Source organism: Sander lucioperca, chromosome 19 (genome assembly GCF_008315115.2).
Source record: "Sander lucioperca isolate FBNREF2018 chromosome 19, SLUC_FBN_1.2, whole genome shotgun sequence".
Lineage (NCBI taxonomy): Eukaryota > Metazoa > Chordata > Actinopteri > Perciformes > Percidae > Sander > Sander lucioperca.
In genome coordinates, this window is record NC_050191.1 from 11,179,541 (window position 1) to 11,196,779 (window position 17,239).

Genomic DNA, 17,239 nt, shown 5'->3' on the forward strand with positions numbered 1-17,239 from the left:
TACATGCCTTTACCTTAAGACCCTAAACAAAAATTAAGTTCTTTATTCTGATGGTTTACCGCGTAAGCACCAATTTTTTTGTCTACATAATTATGATGTGAATATATGAGTACATTTTTGTCCCCACAATACGATTACAAGTAGGCCTACTCACACACACACACACACACACACACACACACACACACACACACACACACACACACACACACACACACACACACACACACACACACACACGCCCTCCATCGCCCCAATAGCACCAGGTCTGTCTGTCTGTCTATGAGCCCAACTGCAATACTACAACCTGACACTGGTGCGCGCACTGCAGCTTCCACTCCATCCTACTCATGGATGTATAATAAGAAAAGTCGAGTTAGCCAGTGAGAGTCAGACACAATCAGGAAATCAGACCACTGTGTCTTCAAAATAAATTACCCAATGATTAAACACAAAAAAGTAGGTAATGTGGGGAAAACAGTCACTGTGTTTTAAATGAGTCCCCATTAAAATGTCTGAATCTGGACATGAAAGTCAAGTTAATTTGTATAGCCATTTTGAAACAAAGAGGTAATTTAAAGTATTTGCACAGGGCATAGATATATTAAGCTATTTAGATATGTATGCAACAAATAAAATAAATCTAATTTAAATAAAAGTTCTACAATTTCAGTGTGGTAGAAATAGCCCCAAATGTATCAAAGGAAATAACGACTTATCTCTGAATTATTGTTATCTATTATTTGGTAGCCTACATAGGCCTATAAGAAATACTACTATTAATTAGACCGGTCACCAAAACGCAAAATGGGAATCCCAAATTTAATAAAGAATTATACAAACATTTACCACAAAGTTCAAATTCAGAGCACAGCCGTTTGTCTTTATTTATAGTGTTAATTAGCTGTTGATAGCAGAAACAATTGAGTTGCTTTACTTAGTGACCACACAGCCTAATATTTTGAAAAGTCATGACCGGATATGAAGTTTCCCCCCTCTCTGGTCTGCGTTGACACCGGCCATCCAGCAGATCCCAACAGAGCAGCCTCGACCGCCGTATTCAGAGATCCCAGCTCTCCCAGTTCCTGTTTCCGTCGCAGCCTTTCTACTCAATTCTCTGGAGCAACAAATCTCGGCTACCGCCGCATCAGACCCCAGTCTCCGCAGCCCCGGTCGGATGCCGCTGGAAGCCGGTGTATCATGTCAAGGTAGGTGATATTAACCCTGCTGCTTGGCGGAAATGTAGCAGCCACGGAGGTTCAGCTCATAGATTTCCCCGCTACATCCCGGCCTGTTGACTGCGTCGCTCCCGAGATCACGGTGACCAAATAGCGGTCACGGTAGGTAGGATTTTCTGGTCCCGTTATATTAGCGCCGTTACTTGTTTTTTTTGCTCTGCTTTAGAGGGATGCTCCGTTGATACTTCGGTTCGTTATATGCAAATAAACTGCCTGCCGTTCTCCTTTGTTGCTTATTCGCGTTGGGAAAAGCAAGTGGGTATGTTCAAAACAATTTACAGTGTTTCCGCGTAACGACCACGGCAGTTAGCCTGAGACGTATTTTAAGACCGCAGCATTACCTGGACCGTGCAGTGTAAATGAATGGGTATTACAGTAGTGTGTGCCTTATTTAAGGATAAAGGCATCAACAAGGCTAGAAACGTGTAGCCTGTAAGCTAACTGTCTGTCTGTGTGCGTGCGTTTGCTTTCTGTTTGTCGTAGGCATATATGAGTTCTCGCCGTTAAATGAGAGTGAAATGCATTTGACCTCCACCCTCGCACACACAACATGAAAGTAAAGACACATGACATGGGGAGGTGTCTAACAAGTTTGTGTATCCTTCACTGTCTAACATGTATGTGTTGTATGTGTGGCGAGCAGACAAAGCAGCTGCATCTGTTTCAGCTTCGGTGCACTGCTGCTAGTATCAGGGAATTGCTTTGTAATAATCATCACCACAGCCAGGCGTGCGTTTGTTTTCAGTATCTGGAGGTGGAGTTAATGTGTAATAATTCCTTCTAATGTGTAATTATGATATAAAAACGACTGAGCTCAGTCCAAGCATCATCTTCATCACATCTGGGCAGTCAGAGGGAGCAAGCAAGGTGATTTCTGCTTTCCTCCTCACACACACTTTACAGTGCTTGTGATAATATAGCACAGACGGTCATGTGGTTCTGTGTTCAGTGTAGCTCAACTGATAGAGTCTGGCGTCAGTGCTGGTAAGGCTAGAGGTTCAATTCCCATCAGGGGCACCCATTAGAAGATGTACGCCTTCATAGTGTTGAAAAGTGCCAACAAATACCTTGTGATGATTGTACAGCTCACTGTGCAAACTCTTGGGTGGGTGTAATATTGTCATGGTCTCAGAACTGAAGCTGAAAGCATGTAAAGGAACAGTATGCTATAAGGCTCTTTTTATCTTATTTAATATGACAGATTCAATGGAAAATAAGTACAATATGTTAATGCTTTCACATGAAATTGATTTGTGATATGAATGATGTATGGCTTTTTTGTACCCTTAATTGTAGTATTTAATATCGCTTAATGTCTGCAGGTGTTATAACAAGACATATTTCAACTCTGTGAAGCACATTGTTTTTTTATTTCTTTGATAGCATATTGTCTGACGATAGATTATTAGCTCATAGTGTTGTATATTGCCACAATTATCCCTAAGTTTCTATCCATTTGCAGCCAATATCCACTGTGTTCTCATTTGAATTATAGTTGCTGACAAGGGAGAAACTCAACACCTACAACCAATGCATCATTAATGTTATCTAATAAAGTCAGCCTGGGTAACTGGAAGCAGATTGATTGAGTAACCCATTCATGAATAAGTAAACAGCCATGTATATATATATATATATATATATATATATATATATATATATATATATATATATATACAGTGCTGCTCATAAGTATTCATACCTATGCTAAAGTTGACTAAAAAGAGCAATAAAAAAATCATCTTTTGGAAATTGATCTTAATGCCTTAATTAAAAAAATGAGGGAAAATCCGACCTTTTAAGGACACCAATTTTTTTTGTGAATGAATAATGTAAATAAATAAATGTTCTTCCTTAAAATACAGGGGCCATAATTATACATACCCCTATGTTAAATTCCCATAGAGGCAGGCAGATTTTAATTTTGAAAGGCCAGTTATTTCATGGATCCAGGATACTATGCATCCTGATAAAGTTCCCTTGGCCTTTGAAATTAAAATAGCCCCACATCATCACATACCCTTCACCATACCTAGAGATTGGCATGGTTTTATTTCAGTTAGCCTAATAGCTAACTGAGATAAGATCCATATCAATGCAAATCAAACCAGCTATTAGGCTAACTGAAATAAAAAAATTGGTGTCCGTAAAAGGTTGGATTTGTCCTCATTTTTTTCATTAAGGCATTAAGATCAATTTCCAAAAGATGATTTTTTTATTCCTCTTTTTAGTCAACTTTAGCATGGGTATGAATACTTATGAGCAGCACTATATATATATATATATATATATATATATATATATATATGTATATATATATGTATATGTATATATATATATATATATATATATATATGTATATGTATGTATGTGTGTATATATATATATATATATATATATATATATATATGTATATGTTAAATAGTACCTTAATATTACCTTACCATACCTTAAATTAAATAGTAGTGATAACACTCAAACTATCTCTTGACATTTACTTGGCAGGTTTGGAGTTTTTTGCAGAATGCTTCCCAGATTGTGTTTTTTGCTTGTTGAGTTGATTGCATTGGACAAATGTTTCATTTGCTACCATGTTGCTGCTGTATCACATAATACTGCATATTTAATACAGAAGAATATGCTTTCTAGAGAGGTAGCCCCCCTGCTTTACTAGGGGTGGGAATCTCTTGGCACCTCACGATTCGATTCTGATTCAGAGGCCAACGATTCGATTCTAAACCGATTATTGATGCATCTCGATGCAACAATTTTTTATGTACATTTCCATGCATGATTTTTAAAAATATACATATAAATCTGAGTTTGCTACTTAGTTTGCTAATCACTTGCTAGACAAAGCAGCTAGACAAAGCTTAGATTTTGACATATACAGTAGGGCTGTCCTCGACTAAAGAAATTCATAGTCGACTAACACTTATATGATTTTGTCGATTAATCGATTAGTTGATGTAATCGACAGAGCTGTGCTTTTTGAGAGGTGGTTAAGACTAGAAAAGCACAATATAAATGTAGTTAATAAACCATCTGTAAAACTGAGTTTCTCCACAATTAATCCTGCAAAAGCACCACTTTAAATCTTGTGCTTACCAGAAATGTGCTCATAAGTTTCTTGGAAATGAGTAATTAAGCATGAATAAGCATAAAAAATGACTCATCAACTAAAGAAATCTTAGTCGACTAAGACCAAAACGACCGATTAGTTGACTAATCGACTAAGAGGTGGCAGCCCTAATATACAGTATTTGTCACACACAAGTTTTAATGAAATGTTTTGTCTACTGAGGTTTTTATTTTGCAGTCATTCCATGCTTAAGCCTTAAACATGCTTGTGAAAGTCCCCTTCTCTTCTAGTAATCTTCCATGTCAGAGGCTCAGTCATGTTTAAAGGTGGATCATTGGCTTCTTAGAACATGAAGGTGTCAGATATCATGTGATAAAGTAGATGAACAGCCTATATGTGTTTTGCCTAATTATTTTATGTATGTCTTATTAGATCATGTGTATATATACAAAATGTAATTTTTTTTTTCTCCTTTTGGCAATTTTTATGTTTTCTTTCTGCACTCTTGCCTAAACTCTAAGTTGTTGTCCATTATCCCATCCTCTTTCAGTCACTCTGTTTTCTGATTTGTACTTGTCTGGAGACAGTAACTTTTAAATAAAAATCAACACATTTATATATATATATATATATATATATATATATATATATATATATATATATATATATATATAAATTGATTATTAACTGAATCGAGAATCAAATCGTTCTAGAGAGAATTGCGATGCATCTAAGAATCGATTATTTTTCCCACCCCTATGCTTTACTAAAGCTATTTTCTCTCTTTCCCCTTCCTTCATTTCCCTCCCTCTCTCTCTCTGCCCTTTGTGCTTCCATCTTCCATACCTCATGCCACTGTCTGTCTTCATTTTTGACTAATGAGTTCATTAAACATATTAGTGTTGCTCTGCCAAAGAGGTTAGATGCGGTGTGGTGAGCAAAAGTGGGCGGTGACTCATTTCATAGTTTTATCTGTATTTAACACATTTGTTACGTGGCAAGCTCCATTTCTCTGTTTAGTTTAGCGCAGCAAGCCACTGCCAAGTGGAGTTTTATTTAAAATAGCAGTTGGATTTGTTTTTCATTTCAATTCTGTCTGCAATACCAGCCTGTTACCTGCACAGCAAGTGCCTCTGTTTGCATGAAAAGCCATTCTAATTTCAAGCATCACAGTGTTTTGGCTCACTGTACAGTGTGTGTATAATGCTTGATATTGGCTTCAGTGTGCTGTTCATACACCCCTTTTTTGCACCCTGTTGTCCCAGATATATCCTTTTTTTGAAAACGTAAGATGGATGAGAAGAGAATGCTAAATAGAGCTATGGAGGAAACAAACAACACATTTTGAAGACATGTTCCCAGTTTGGGGGCCTCATGCCACAAACAAAAAGAACATTGAAGTGTCTATGCAATACATAGCAATGCTTGTAGCGAGCTATGTAACAATGTTACCAAAAGAGGAAGCATTGTTTTGTTGGTATTGTTAATCTCTGTGCAGGGTATTTCTGCTCCCAAATTCCAGACAATGTACTGTAAATAGAGCAGAAGCCATTGAAAATAAATGTTTGCCTTTGTTGTATCTGCTTAGAAGAAGGGAAATACTGAAATTATTATGTATGGATACATAGACACAATTTCATTTCTGAGTCTTATTAAACACTTGGTCCGCCAAGACAAGAAAGATGAAGAGTAGCTGGTTCATGCATATGGTTCAAGGAACAATGTTCAGTGTTGCCATTTGGCTGGCATTTTTCATGTGAGAGTGGTGTTTAATGTCTGTTTCCTGTCTCCTCCACCCTCTAGGCTTTTGAAGACCCCAGTAAAGAGATGAGAAAATAATCATTAACCTCTTAAGATGTTAATGACTTAGTGGAGAATCTTAATGACATCTTTTGTATCAGAGTAGGGACTGTAGAGCTAGCCAACTGCATGCCTTGTGCAGGAACATACCCGTAGTCTCTAGTCTATTGTAAGCTTGCAGAATGCAGCCTCTCTAAAGGGCAACATCTGCAGGAAAAATGCATTTCTGCCATCACTCTTCTCCTGCTCTCATCCTACCAGAGGGCCATTATTATCTATATTGTAAGACAGAGTGTCTGTCTAGTGATCGTACCAGCCAATCACAGAGTGGGTGTGGGGCAGGTTTCCATGGAGAAAAGCGAGCCGGGCCATGAGGCTGCTGAAGCTCAGCTTGAGCAGCCTAGCCTGATCTAGGCTGATAGCATTCTCCGGCAGCAGAAAAAGAAAAGGCGCCAGCAGGCCTGCCCTGCTGTCTGCCTGTCTAAATGTCTCGCTGCTTGTCTACCTGTCTTATTCAGCTGAATGTCTAAAGACAGGGTGGAAGAAGGGGAGTTCTGAATAGGAATTCAGTCAGACAGGCACAATAGGAGTTTGACCCGATAGCAATGTGGCATCAGACTGGATTTGTGTAGGGACTGGATCTAGATCACATACTGTAGTGCCTTAGCCACAGCTGTCTTATGGCGTTTTTCCATTACATGGTACCTGCTCGACTCGCGTCGACTCTACTCATGTTTTTTGGTTTTCCATTACGAAAAAAGTCGTGCTAACAGGTACTTTTTTTAGTACCACCTCCGTCCAGGTTCCAAGAGAGTTGAGCCGATACCAAAAGGTGACGTGAAAACCTGCAGACTACTGATTGGTCAGAGAGAATCGTCATTAATCACTGCGTCATCATTGCTAGCGACAGACGGGGGTGTCCTGAACAAAACCGCCATTTTTAAATAGTTTAGCCATCAGTGTTTTTTTTTTCTGCCTCCAGCTTCTTTTGAAACTAAATTTGTCTTCTGGCTGTGGCAACAGTCACATGCTGTGAGTCAAAAACAACACACCTTCGACGTTCTGTGTGTGTGTCGCGACCAGCCACGCTCGCCTCAGGTATGAGGCGGTACTAAATCTGCAATGGAAAAAGGAGGACGGGGCACCGCGGTCAAGTCGAGCCGAGTAGAGTCGAATCGAGCAGGTACCATGTAATGGAAAAACGCCATTAGGTGGGTTTGGAGGATGTGTGAATGTGTGTTGGGTTTAGGTTGAGGGGTAGACCAGTCAGAGATCCTGACCTGAACTCCCCCTCAAAGAGTGTGCTGCCTCAGTTCTGTTTGGCCCTACAGGGAGGCTGCCCAGCCCGCAGTGCACTCACATTAACAGGATGTGTATTTGTGTTGGTGTGTGCGCACTTATGTGTGTTTGCTTTTGCTGTATCTCGGGGAGTTATTGCTGCTGCAGCCTGAGCCGGGAAGTGGGTCTTACGACATTTCTTCTTGGCTCATTGGAGCCGTCCAGAAATAGGCATGCTTAAATTCTCTCCTTCCCCTTTTTTCTCCTTTTCAGTAGGAAGCACTTAACTGCCCATTGTTGCACAGCTTTCTTTGTGCATTTCCATAATTTGGGTCTATGTTTATATATATATATATATATATATATATATATATATATATATCTGTGAATACTCCGAACCAGAACAAGAAGAATGCAGTGAAGTTTGTGGCGCCTTCTCTGACTGAGGAACTATAGTCACATGGGTATGACACACACTGAGAATTTATAGCTCATCAGAGGTTGCTGAGGGACTCACTGTGGGACACAAACAGCCCCCCTCTTTCTGCCAACCACCCACCCACCTACCCACAAAATCCCCTGATGCTCAGTGCCTATGGCCCATCAAACAGCCTTGTCAGCCCCTCTGAGTCCCCAGCTCAGGCCAGGATCAGAGCACGCATGGAGGGCTGGAGGGATTCAGGGATGCTACTAAAAAGGCTCAGCCGCATGACAATATACTGCACTGTCTGAGTCTTATGCACCCCACAGCGTCAAACTTAAAACTGGATCTGAACCTACTTCGGTCTCTAAAGGGCTCTTTCTAGTATAGGAGCATCCTGGAAGTACAAACCCACAGTAGTGGCATCTATAGATGGAAGGGACAGAAATTTGGAGTGTAGAAGAGGCAGATGGATACGAAGGGGAAATTAGGAGAGAAGAGAGAAGTAGTAATTGGGACAGCTGTGCAGCTTGAGGCGTAAGCAGTCAGATCACCCACCTCACTCCCACCCCCCACTCTCCCCACCCCAAAACATAAAAAAGCAGCGCCAGAGAGCCAGATGCTGGCCATTAGGATCACAGTGACAATAGCCCAAATTCATTCTGCAGCCAGAACACAGAATGCACAAGCCCACAAAGACACACACACATGGGGATAGAATAGAACAAGACTATGAGCTCATATGACAGAATGAGTGCATTTCCCACACTTGGGTAGAAAGGTTGTGTGACAGGCTTGCCTCTGCATGGGGGTTTGTGGATATTATTCTGTTTTTAACAGGAAGCCCAAATTCCCAGCAGCCACTCCACCTCTACCCACACACATGAGGACTATTGAATGGCCTCCATTTAGCCAGTGGTATCTGATCCAGTACTGGCCAGTATCGGGTGGCCTGTGCGTGACCTCCACACAGGTCCAGAGAGGATTCAACCCCAGGCCCCTAGAAAGTGGGACCTGGATCGGGACGAAAGGCCTGCGTTATCTTTCTCACAGGCAGGGGCTATTTTTGTCACTAGTGCCAGTCGTGCTTCCTGGAGGGTTTGTTTGCCATGGTGGGGGGAGTGTTTGTGGATTTTTGCTTTTACAATGTTGATCCCCAAGGGATAAATTCATCTCTGAGACCTCCATTGCGGAGTCAGAATGTAAGGTCAGTTACACTGCGTAGTCCTCGTAGCTGGAATGGATTCAGTGTTTCGCTTAGCACTAAGCCCCCCAACGTCTGTACCAAGTTCAGAGGAGGTGAGGTGGTTAATCTGCATGTGTCCATCTCCGTAGCTATCAGAGAGTTCATTGTCTGTGTGTGTGGCAAGTGCAGTGTGTGTTACCGATGGTTGGCGGTGTACGACGGCGGCTGAGAGGATTGTGTGGGATCGTAGAGGATTGGCCTGATTGGATTTCCGTTGCAGGAGTCCTGTCACCTGGCTCAGCATGGCACTCTGGAACACAGCAGGGTAGCAATCAGACAGCAGTCACACTTTGAATATACAGCTAAATCTGCATTCTGTCATTGCAGATACAAACATCCACTATACAGAATATAAAGATAAACTTCCCGATAGTCAAGTCAGTTTACTTATTTATTTGGCATTTCTGCTTTATTTGATAGTGATAGAGACAGACAGGAAAGTCAGGGGAGAGGGAGGGGAAGACATGCAACAAGGGGCCCGAACCATTGTTGCTCTAATGGTTTGGCTCTAGCCGGTGAGCTGCCAGGGCGTCAAGTCAATTTTATTCATAAAGGCCAATATCACAAATCAGAAATTCACCTCAAGGGGCTTCACAACCTGTACAGCATACATACGGCACCTTCTGTCTTTGTCTTTCTTTTAGATAGGACCTGAGCCACACAACCTTTTCAACCTCTTCACTCTGGAGACCTGGAAAGAGGACAGACTACACAAACACACAAGAGACAAAGCTCAAGCACACCTTTCACAGGAGAAAGGAAACAAACACAGAGGGAGGGAGGGAGGGACAAGCATACTGTACAAGGGAGAGAGAAAGTATTCTTGTTTGCAGGACAGACATGGACTATAAGTACTAGGGTTAATAGATTAATTGACACAGAGACCGACCCACCAAAAGGATAATGGTAACAGCTACAAGGCCCAAAGTAATCAAACAATAAACAACTAACTGGAAGTTAAGGTGGAAAGATGTGTTTTAAGTCTGGATTTAAATGCCTGTCTGATGTGAGCAGAGGGGGCATCCCAGAGGAAGAAGCATGATAGGAAAAGGCCCTGCAATCTGCTGACTTCTTTTTGGCTGGCCGGGGAGGCCAGCCCTATAAACGCGATAGTCTGCCGCTTAGTGAAGTTACACCATTGGTCGAAGTGAGTGAAGACGTCGGTCAAGTGGAAGCTTCCACATTGGCTGTTGCTGTTTAAAAATACATTAGCGTGCAAAGTCTTCTAGTAACGGCTTTTCTTTGCCTCCACTATCGCTGATCAGTCAGCTGATCAACTTCTTCAGTACGCGGTTGTTGTTGTTGCCACCGTCGCCGTTTGTTGTGTGTGAGTTAAAACTGGGATGGAAAGATAGACTACTTAAATAACCAGAGTACACATTATGAAGAAATGGAAAATCATCTTTTAAATAGAACCATCTGAAAGTAGTGCAAGGAAACAATGCCGGTGGAACTTAAGTTTCTCTCTCAGTTTCCACATCGGTGCATCTCTGAAGAGAAAGAGACGGTGGATTTGGAGCAGACAGATGCTGCCGAAGGGAGTAGAGAAGAAATAAACGGTAAAGTTGTCAGGTGGAAAAAAAAATGTACAGTATAGATTTTAGTTTGCCCATGAGTAAATGCTGCAGCTCCTCAAGACTAACATTTGAGGCTGGGGTTTATAATCGTCATGGGGTGAAACCTAGGTCTGGTCTGTTTAACAAACTAACATTATTAAAGCAGTCCTCAAATATTTGAAAGTAGCTCAACCATGTCATGTGATATGCTACTTCAGTACATGACAAACAAATTACTAGGACCACTACAGATTAGACTACTACACATTTAATATCCAGAAAGTAATGTTATAGACACCACCGCTGACTATGTCTTTAACAATTTGGCCACAATTAAGCACATTGATCATATACCGTCCAGCCATATACTAGGTTTCAACCTGGTCTTGTTTTTCAGGGGACAGACAGACCTATGCCCTGTATTGTGAGAGCATAGAGTGCAGGATGGAATAAGGTTTAGGAGATCAGACCGGTGTGAAGGGCATGCCCATTACTTTAAATGATCAATGATCACTGGCAGGAATCCATTGTTAACCAGACTGTGATGCTAATTTCTCCAAGTAGCCTCAAAAGACCAGAAAGCAATGCAGCAACAAGACATTTTGTGTTCTAACTAAAGTACACTGTGCTCTTGACTTTAAAAAAAAAAAAGAAGCTCTGATATGTTTACTATCTTGTTTCCCCCTACATATAGGTCTACAACCCATAGCTGAATAAAACCGCTTGTTCCATTGAACTTGTCAGGACTTTTCTCTGGGGGCTGTTGAAAAGCACTCTGGGAAATATAGGAAATCATTAACTGAAGTCAAATTAGACGAGGGAGGCTGAAAGAAAGTGGGTACAACAAAATCGTAATTATAACAATCACAGAATAACTCCTGGAATGCATTGTTGATCACATATTGATAATTTTCAACAGCGTGAGAATATCTGAGGGTGGATTGTTCTTTTGATTTCTTTTCTCACAACTTTCCTATAGGGCTGAGGTGGATTTAATTGAGGATGTCAGCAAAGAATCAGGGTGGTATTTTACAAAGAAGGAGTAGAATTTTAACCACATAACTGAATGTTGTGTTCATTTGCAATCATCAACATACGTGACTGAAACCCAGCATTTTAGGTTTTGTATAACAGACTCAAATCAGTTTCATCAGGATGTAGCAAATACTTGTATACTGCTGTTGGCTTTGAGTTGGATATACCTAATCATTACATGTAACAGCAGTACTTTGATGGACAATTCTGGTGTTTCTACTTTTGTTCCCTCAAATAATGAAGAATGAACGTAATATCTGCAAACGGAGGGAATCACAGAAGTTTTAAGGAGCGGATTACACCGTGATCCTCCCACAATGATTTTATATTAATGCACACCTCTGCAATTTGCTCACCCGAAGATAGAAGAGTACCACAGAGAGCTAGATCTGCAAAATCTAGACAAAACATCCCATCAGCATTATTTTGACATACAGTATATTGCAGTTGCAGTGCATTTGAAGAATTGATTTAAGGATATATTAACTTAATAGATGTGACTTGAAACAGTTCCAGGAGCCTCTGGATGAATGTAGTGATATCCAATTTCTTGTTGCTTAATGATATTTCTGGGTATTAAGAGGTTCTGTGTGCCAAGCAGAGTCTCATTCCCAATGTTTCAGTTATTGATTGAGTTATAAAATGAATTAATTTTCATGTTGCAGGCTTTTCATTATATATATATATATATATATATATATATATATATATATATATATATATATATATATATATATATATATTGCATTCTTTTATACTGCAATATGAATATGTACTTTCAACCCTTGTACAGTGCAGATGGCAGGCATTTTTGCACAGGCAGTCCACATACTAAATAATGTCGAAAAGTAACATGCTACGTCTCAGGACAACACAGATCTTATTGGCTACCAAGAATTTTCCATCAAAAAGGGGGGAAATTGATTTTTCACTTCCACATGACTTCTAAAATAAATAACTGCAGAAATGAAAAGGTCTGGTGCATTCTTGTGTGAACAGTAACCATTATGTTGAGGGCAAATTGAGCTGTGCATCTGCTAGAAAGCTGTGTGTAAGTTTGACTCATTATCTTTGTCACATGCAACCCTCTGGCCTCTGCCATCTTTCCTGTATTGTCACACTTTGCAGAACCATTGCTTCACAAATAATGTCTAAGAAACCAATGTCTTCCTGTGTTATAATAGCTTTTGAGTGCAGTGTGGAAGTCTGCAATACAACTTTAACCATCTGTCTACAGGATTTCATCTCTGTGAGCCTAGAGCTAGTGACTGTTAAAGTTTTGTCTTGGCCCAGAACGCAGAGATATCACACAGACACAGTAATAGTCTTAAAAGGTTTATTAGAGCAACAGGTACTCAAGGAGACAGACGATGGTTCCTAAACCGGGAAGCTCCAGACTGGTCCGGGCAGTTTCGGAGCACGAGAGGAGACCGGCTGAGGCGAGATCACTGGTGGGTTCCTGAAGTGAAGACGGAGGCTGGCAGGTGAGACTGGAGCATGCAGACGCCGTGGAGATGCAGCAGGACTGAGCGGAAACACATGGGTTGAGGTTAACGAACTGGCGCCGACAGGAAGATCAGCCCGGGTTAAATATTGCAGGTGATGAGGAATGAATGAGCTGCAGCTGCGGAGATCGGCTGAGCAGAGTTGATGCGGCCACGCCCCTTGACCCAGATCACGGACCACGCCTCCAGTACTCCACACAGAAACAAACACAGACAAGACACAACACAGACAGACACACAGGAAAAGACATCCAGGCAGGACAGGGGAAGGCTGCCCATAACAGTGACTGATACAGGGGATGGTTAAGTGTTGTCTAGTATCTCTGAAGCATCAGTCGGACATAGTCCATACATAGTTTAGCTGGTTGCATGTGGGGAGAAGTGTGATTTTACCAGCATGAGCCTGAGCCTCAAGATTTTGAAGAATCTGTCTGAGGGGCAGGAGGATAGTGTGGTCTTTTATCAGTATGGGATTTGGGAGGTACAGTTGCTGCTTCTCTTTGATGCTTGTTGAGGCTCCATGGTCCACAGAAAGGGGAAAAGAACAAAGCACTCTCTATTGCCTAATGTTTAGTTTTCACCCTTTCCTCCCATTCCTCTTTGTCCCTATTCTGGTGAACGCTGCAGTGCTACACCCTTGTCCAAATCCAACACCTTCACTTAGCTCCCAGTAAGATTCCTACAACCTTTGCTTTACTACATCAGCACACGAGTTGGGGTTCGGTACCATTTTATTGATTCTGAATCCTTCCAAACCCCTCATAATTTCCAAGTATATTAAAGCTAATAATAAATAATGAGGAGAGATAAATGGTTCAATAAAAAATCTGTAGGCATCAGAGCTTAACATATCCGGGTATTTTGCCGACTAGGACCTATCGGGCACTGTTCTACATGCCTCCTGCTGCCTCTGCAAGCTTGTTGACACCCCTCAGTCCTCCTTCAGCATTTGTGAGAGTGGCAGCACTGGCATTCACTTATGGCAAAGCCCTTGGCAAACCAGCATGAGACCATTAGCATCTGACATGTCTGTTGTGTAGCCCCAGGGGTGTTGCATCACACGGTGTCAGCACCCTCTCCTTCATCTCTTTTCATGTTGTCGTGGTACCATCCTCCACCGCAAACCCACTGCACCTCACTGCCAGTGCCATCAATGCAGAGGGGACTTTAAAGGGCCTGCTTGGCAGACCCATTCCTCAGTTTTAGCTGTGGTCTGGGAGAGCAATAACAACATGCCAGTCAGATATAAGAGCCCCTAATAGGACTCAATGAGATGACACAGCAGTCCAAGGCCTGTTATGCTGTTGTAGCTGTGGGACAAACGGGGAGAGGAGAGGAGGGAGAGAGCAAAAGCAAGTGATTGACCACATGCCAAAGAAATCATGAAACATTCTTCATGGAAACAAGAAAGTGTAACAAGACTGGATAGACAGATTGTAGGTGGTCTGTACCAATGTATGCTATCTGTGTGTCTGTGACCCTCTCTTGTGATGCCAGCCACACTACCAGGTTTTCAAATATGCATCTGTAAAATAGCTGCGTGACAAGCCGCTCCAGAAAACAGCCTCCCCTAGCCTGGTTTGTACTTTTCTTTGATCTTGTGACAACAGCAAAGAATTGAAGTTGGCACATCAACTCAATGAGGAGCGTTAAACACCCGGCGAGGGCTTTGCCTCCTCACTTTGATTTGTGGAGAAAATGAAGGATTATTATAGATGAATCCAGTGTTATGGTTGTCCTCCAACTCTTGATGTTTAAACAAAAACTAAAAGAGTGCAACCACCTGAACTGCCATGCTGTCACATTAGAGGATGAATGAGGCAAGCCATAACCACGTATGGCATACTTACTTATCATTATTCTACATTTACAGCATAGAGAACATGTTATTCAAAGTCATAATGATACCCTATAGTCCCTGTCTGTATTTTAAATAGAGGTGTGAATCTTCACTGATCTCCCGATTCGATTACGATTATCAGGTCTTCGATTCGATATCTCGATGCATCACGATGCGTCAAAAACATTTTTCTATTAAAGCCATATAGGATATTTGACTTGACAAACTTGCATTGTCAAGTGCAATGCAAGCTGCAATAAGTAACTTTAGACTGGAATGATGAAGTGTTTGGGTTTGTTTCTTTAAAGTAGCTACCACGAAGGTTTACCTATTTTGGATTAGTCATATACCACCCTACTTTTAACCAGCAAATCTATTGTGCTGTATTGGAATAACTGACCCCAGACAACTCCTTAACAAAAAAAGGTATTGTTTACTGAACGATAACTTAAATGTACAAATAATATTTAGCCGTTAGATTGAATAACAAAAAAAAAAAATAACACAAATCACACCCTTCAAATATGCTAACTGCAATATTTCTTCAAATGATATTACACACAACTACCCCTTTACCTGTTTCTCTATCAGTTTCCACTTAAAACACAAAAGGATTCCTCCTTACAGCAGTTTCAATGTAAAACTTACTCAAACCCTATTAAACCACTGTGTTACCACACACCCACACCCACCGAGAGAAAAAAAAAAGTTGCGGGCCTGATGGTAGCTTGTGTGGACGTGCAGGGCGTTATCTTCAGTGAAGCAAACGCACAGAAATCCAACTTACAGTTAGCTGTTAGTCCAAGAAACACATCTGAAACTCGAAAACGAAAACCAGTCACCAGCTACGGCAAAGTCCTCTTCAGCAGGGAAACACGCTGTCGTCCTCTCCGGTCCAAAATCAGCGTCCCCCGAACCAGCAACTCTCCGCCCTTAGTTCCAACTTTAGCTAGTCCGTTAGCTCCAACTTTAGCTAGTCCGTTAGCTCCAACTTTAGCCAGGCACACTAGCACAACGTTTGTTCTAAACCACTGCTGTTAGACAGGAAAAGTGCCGTAGTGTAGCTACACCTCTTCAGCTTCGTTATTCCACTTAGATCTTCTCCAAGCTAACTATTCTAGTGTCTCTCGATGTTTCTTAGTGTTTTCTTTCCTCTTCTCGATTTGTGATTCTCTCCACTCTCCTGTGCCGTTTTGCGTGTGTGTGTGTGTCTGTGTTTGTTTGTTTGTTTGTGTGCATGTCTGCCTGTCTCCGTCTGTCTGTCGGTGTGTGTGTGTGAAACGGGTTAGGCTACTAAGAATGTTATTTTTCATTTGAATGTTTATGCCGCGGCCGGAAAATTAACGAGCGACGTCATTGCGTTATAATCGATTATGGTGGGCCACTGCATTGATGCAGCATCGTCCATGTCCGCATCCCAATGCATCGATTATTTGATTAATTTCAACACCTCTAATTTTAAAGGTAATAACATGTACTTGTACTAGAGAGTGGTGGAGTCTATACAGCATGGATAGGGTCAAGCCTGGCCAAGGCCAAGCTGTGAGGGTCAAGCTTCATCTGTAAGCTTACCCTTCTATTTGAAAACTTGACCCATCCACTCTGTTGAAAAAACAAAACGCCTCTTTTTCATTCATAGCAGCATCATTGGCCTCACTCGGTCTTTGCTCTCCTCTGGCAATTGGCGCCCTAATTGAGGCACTCTTGAGCCATGTTTATCACCGTGGCAACGTTGCCCTGCAGATAATCATTGTCTTGTGGATAAGCATAACAACAGAGGAGAAGCTTTGCTTCAATTCCACTAACGCTGGACCAAGCTCCTTTGTGTCGGTTGCCTGCCGGGCTTGTCTTAACTAGGATTAGAAGCATTGGCTGTAAGCACCCACCAAGCCCCCACATTGTGCTCCTAGTGCACAGTGAACCCTATTCGTGCCCTTGGCAAATCACAATTTTCACCTCACCATTATTTATATATATGTATGTATGTATGTATGTATGTGTATGTATATATATATATATATATATATATATATATATACAATTGCAATGCATAACAATTACCATAAGTGCTAGAAATGGGCGGGGCTTTACATGTAGGGATGCAGCGGTTAACCAATTTCACTATTAACCGCGCTTTAAAACTTCCCGGTTAATTAATCATAAAGGCTCCACTACACCGACTGTGAACTGCACGTTATGTGTAGCAGTGTGTGCAGTTCTTATTAAACCTCCTTGACA

General features: G+C 41.4%; 1 protein-coding gene across 3 annotated transcripts in view; it reads left to right on the forward strand.

The window, feature by feature from the left end:
* Positions 1-974: 974 nt before the first annotated feature.
* The window catches only part of fut8b (fucosyltransferase 8b (alpha (1,6) fucosyltransferase)), an 88,872-nt gene continuing 72,607 nt past the window's right edge, over positions 975-17,239 (forward strand). Inside the window, exon 1 of one of the 3 annotated variants that reach the window (XM_031321800.2) lies at positions 975-1,208. The gene's annotated coding sequence lies outside the window, so the exon portion shown is untranslated. Of the gene's footprint in view, positions 1,345-17,239 lie in introns of all 3 variants that reach the window. The other 2 variants (XM_031321803.2, XM_031321802.2) reach the window with 2 other exon arrangements.